Here is a 4,870-nt window from a genome sequence, read left to right on the forward strand (position 1 = left end):
TCTTTCACTTGAACGCGGATGATATGGAGATTGCACCTGTTTTTTTTTTTTTTAGTATTTTGAGGCTACAGCAGCTCTCATGGAAAAGGATAGGTATGAATTCTGGAAATCCTAAGCTATAATGGGATATTTGAATTAAAATATATAATAACTAACTGTTAGAGAATACTTCGAATTTTAAAAATAAAATTATTGGGCCTAGGCTCGAACCTGAGTTCTACGGAGGAAAACGCACATTATGAACTTTACTGCAATTTTCCATCTCGAACTATGTCAGGACCATTATGGCTGTTTCGTCATGGAATGACAATGGGCAAAAGCAATTCGTGCATGATCCAGGTAAATTCTCATGAACTCTGCCTCTTTAGTTTCCCACCAAGAAATAAGAAACGAAACAAAAGAGGTCTTTTCTGAGTGCTATATTAAACATCTTCATGCGTGCACACGATCTTATTTCTCTTCCTTTTCGAATGTGCTCGAAAGCTTTGGAACTTTGCTTGGGATAAATGGACAATGACTTTTACGTAAGTGGCAAAGATAAGTACTTACACACTGCCTACCACATGTGAAAATATCATTTGAAGATGCTGCTGAAGTTAAGTGGCTGAATCAATAGTGTGGGGAATGGTTTTATTGTTTTGGTTGTTATTTTACCATGGCTTCAAGTTTGAAGCTTCGTCTATTCATCTTCACAGCCTTATCAAACGTTTCTTGTCTAAGATGTGTGTTTCCTTGTCCGCATCTCTCTTTTCTCTTTTCTTGTAATCTTTTAATACATTTTGCAGAAATCCTTTACCGATCTGATTTCTTTCCTGGACTGGGATGGATGTCGACCAGAACTACGTGGAAAGAACTATCCCCGAAGTGGACATAGGCATATCCTTATGGGTTTGATATACGTCGTTTTTAGATCACATATGCACGCTGATAACTTACTGGGACGACTGATTGAGGCTACAAGAGAGCCACAAAGGTCGACAATTCATTCGAACAGAAGTGTGAACTTACAATTTTGGTGAGCATGTGAGTGGATTTTGTACACGCATACTCTGATTTATGGTCATTTCGGTCTTGTGCAGCAACTCTGCAAGTTTTGTCAGTATCATCTAGTATGTAAATTAATAATTGATTATTCACGGCCGTGCTCATGGTAGAGGCCTTTTAATGGCTTTGCGGAGAATGCCTCATCATGTACCTGCCGGGTTACTGTAAGATGAATTCGGCAGTCGTGTGTTGGATGGCTTGGGGGTGATATGGGAGACGATAACGCATGTCATCTACAACTTTGGCAATGCAAAGGATTTGATTTGACTACTGACTCCATGTTTGCATGTCCATTATCTGAGAAGTTGATACCATGCGAGAGAACGAGTACTACTCCTTTAACATTGGCAACAATTTATTTCCGTTATCAAAACCGGCATGAGCAAAGACCACAGAGCTCTAATAAGAGATGGCCAACACAAATCCAAAACCAATGTCAACAAGGGACGTAGCAGGCGCAGGCGTGAAACCCGCGATTGCTAGGATTACGAATGCATTTTGCCTTGACCGAACCGAACTCCTCGGAACAGTGCCTCGTGCAATTGTAGAACTCGCAGCCGCGTCGTTCGATGATCTTTTCGCACAACTTTTGCGCATCAGCACGTATGCGGTTGCTGCTGCAAGGACCTGCGGGGGAGCAACTAGGGGCATCACACACTACTCATCAACTCGTGCCTTTGACATGAACAAAGGATCCCGCACTATAAAGACACGTCCGGTCGGCCCATCACGTTAAAATACCGCCTTTCCGAAGGGCGATCCACCCGTGCATGGTGATGTTACATGAAGGAACTAAAAAAACTATGCCTATCATACACTCTACCACATCATGAGCTATAGCTTTGAAATAGCTAAATACATGAAAGACATGAATGTAAGCACGTATTCGATGCACCGTAGCCAGCGAAACGGAAGAAGAGATCACGTAGATAGGAGAGAGAAGAACCTGAAACAAGCATCACCAGGACGAAGAAGAGCGAGAGCTTCACCATCTTTGCAGAAATCACCAACAGATAGTGTCGTAGCCGCAGCTTCTGGTGCTTGTGTCAATTTATAAGATTTGTAAGGGCATTGTTCACACATCCGGAATAGGAAATCAATCGGGTTAAATATTTCTTCGATATATTGTGCATATTCTAGCTGACTTTTCTTCTAAATTGTATCTCTGTAAATAAGTAATTTCAAAAATAAATCTCTTAGAAAATTATTTCCCAAATTATAAATCTTCTCATGGCCACATTACACCTAATGGTTGCCTAGTCATTATCATCTTCCTATTACCTATTTTATTTACAATAAATTTTTTACGTTTGGCACAAATTTTTAACTTTGAGAATCGATCTGTCGTAAATAATTAGTACCGCGGATGAAGCTGCGCACCTTCAAACTCTAAATTTTAATTTATTGATTGTCACTCAACGGGTCAACATATTTAATCTCTTGTTTATTATAAATTCGAAATTTGTATGAAAAATCATTTTGGAATCTTTAAAATGATAGCCATGTTGAATATATATCTATAAATATCGTAAAGTAAATTCATTTAATTTAAAATTAAATTATGAAGCCATGAGAAAAAAAAACAATTAAATACTTTTCTATAAAATTCATTCGCTACAGCTACATTTGCTAAAAGAAAAAGATATATTGATTTCTAATTAGTTCGACAACGCCGGTTGGTATCGGGATCTCAAATCTTCCAAGTAAGTTGTGGCTTAACAAAGGAAGAAGTTATTACCCTGATCTGCCTTCAGGATACTTACCCCCAAAACGACTTAATGCTAAATGGGGTGGAGACAATCCAGAAATACTAAAAGATTCATATGCATACAGTCCATGTAGCTGCAGTCCTCTACAGAAACAGCATGAGGGAAACACATGCTTATTAGAAAATTATCGCACCTTCTAGGTCCACAATACGGTGTTGTCGCATGCTTATCTGATCAATTAGTATTCGCATTTGACTGGTACGGCGAGTCTCGGCTTCAACTTGTAAAATGAAAGATGTTATCTAAGAAATCTATGATGATTTCTAGCGGTGTGGGTTAGGAGAGGGGGGACGCACGCATTAGATTTCTGGTTATAGAATGTTAGTATGTCTTGGGATAGTAATACTGTAATTCTTGATGCTTACTTGTTAAGTAAAAATTCATGAATGAGGCGTCCTTTTCCAGAAACCAGAACAGCAGACAAAAGAAAAACTGAGTTTCACCTTAAATACTACCACCAAAGTACCCATATGTTACCTCTTCAATCAAAGCATCTATCAATTTTTCCGGCAGATTTACCTAGAATTGGATCTGAAAACAGAGCCCAGAAGGCAACGGCCATAAAAAATTACTGCAGCTTAAGGTCTGCAATTAATAGATGCCACGCAGTCAATATAATTTTAACAACCTCTTTGTTAAAATCTTCGATGAATGATGCTTAGTCCGACATTACAGGCATTGATGAGTGACGACGATGTAGTGTTCGCTTAATTTTGAGTCTGTCCCCATGGTACATTACACGCAAGTCGCTAATGTCCAATAGCGTGGAAAGAGCAAACACAAAAGGCAGAAATTAGATTAGCGGACAATGGAGTGTAATTGACTTAAGCTTTTTTCTTGGTCAAATAATGAGTCAAATTGAGTAAACCTCAAGCCTGACAAAACCCGATTATCAGGCACCCTATAATAGATCCAGATGTGCGATCAAGCTTGATTACCTAAGTTCAAGCTCCGACTTTGGGAAATCTCTAGTAGGTCAAGCACGACTCAGATTAACTCATTTAGTGTATATATTATTGTTTGGGCTTGAATTAAGCTACATAGTTTTAACGTCCGTTCCAACTAGGCTGTGCTTGTATGGAGGATGTTATTATACCGTAAAACCTTCTTCTTCTTTTTTCCATTTCTCAGTGTTTAACATGGAAAAATAAATTGGTCAAAGGAAAATGACTTCACTTAACAAGAAAACCCTAGATCCAATCTTCAATTTGGATGGCAAATGATTGTGACTAAAGACAAGGCATCAAATGCACATGTAATTGTTTTTTCTCTTTTTTTCAACTAACAAAAAAACAACACACGTTGTTTGTGTACAAAACAGTGAAAAAAGTTTTAAATAAAGAATGAAATAACTTTTCAAAATTTGAGATCTTTCAAGAAAAAGATATACTAAATCATCGAGATAGATTATATTTCAGAAAGGTAAGAAATTGTCCGTATCAACTTGAATTTGATTTTATCCTTTGGTTAGGGAATTAAACTGAAATTCATGACGACAACTTTGCGTGGGCTTGTATGGAAATTCTTGAAAAAAGATTGAGGTCGAAATCTTTCTTCGATTTACTTTACATATGTAGTATATTTACACATGTAGTAGAGATATGGCTTGAGCTACATATATATATTTGTCTTTCACAACGGGTAGACTCTACTATTTAATTGAAAAGAAAGAAAGTATATTCATTTTTTTCCAGACTTGGAATATCAAATTTTGAAAGATATAGACAAAATAAATATTTAAAAGATATAAAAAAATTACATGATTTTTTATAGTATAAATAAAGATATTTATTTGAAAATAAAAGAAAATAAGAAAGAATATTAGATCGGCGAAGTGTAGTTATAGAATATCAAATTCTAAATATTATTCGTATACTAGTTTGCCGTGTTTGAGTTGTAGAATGTATTGTCTTAGTTCTCTTAAAATATTATTACATCTCCATTTCGTGCAATTTTTATCCAATATCTTAGTCTGCATGTTCATATTTTTTTTATATTTTAATAATGAAAGCACATTTTTTAAATACTATTTTTTTTTCAAAAGAGGGTCCAACACC

At 36.5% G+C, this 4,870-nt stretch overlaps 2 long non-coding RNA genes across 2 annotated transcripts; one reads left to right on the forward strand and one right to left on the reverse strand.

Annotated features, from left to right (window-relative positions):
- Positions 1-46: 46 nt before the first annotated feature.
- LOC130136334 (uncharacterized) lies at positions 47-879 on the forward strand. Its single transcript, XR_008815310.1, has 3 exons — positions 47-93; positions 278-339; positions 786-879. It is a non-coding gene; the product is annotated as an uncharacterized LOC130136334 (long non-coding RNA).
- Positions 880-1,375: 496 nt separating this feature from the next.
- Positions 1,376-2,077, reverse strand: LOC130135740 (uncharacterized). The gene is made up of 2 exons (XR_008814984.1): positions 1,991-2,077; positions 1,376-1,671 (listed from the first exon to the last, which is right to left on the reverse strand). It is a non-coding gene; the product is annotated as an uncharacterized LOC130135740 (long non-coding RNA).
- Positions 2,078-4,870: the final 2,793 nt, after the last annotated feature.

Source organism: Syzygium oleosum, unplaced genomic scaffold (assembly GCF_021117445.2).
Source record: "Syzygium oleosum isolate NSW1041296 unplaced genomic scaffold, Sole_v2.1 Sole_v2.02, whole genome shotgun sequence".
Lineage (NCBI taxonomy): Eukaryota > Viridiplantae > Streptophyta > Magnoliopsida > Myrtales > Myrtaceae > Syzygium > Syzygium oleosum.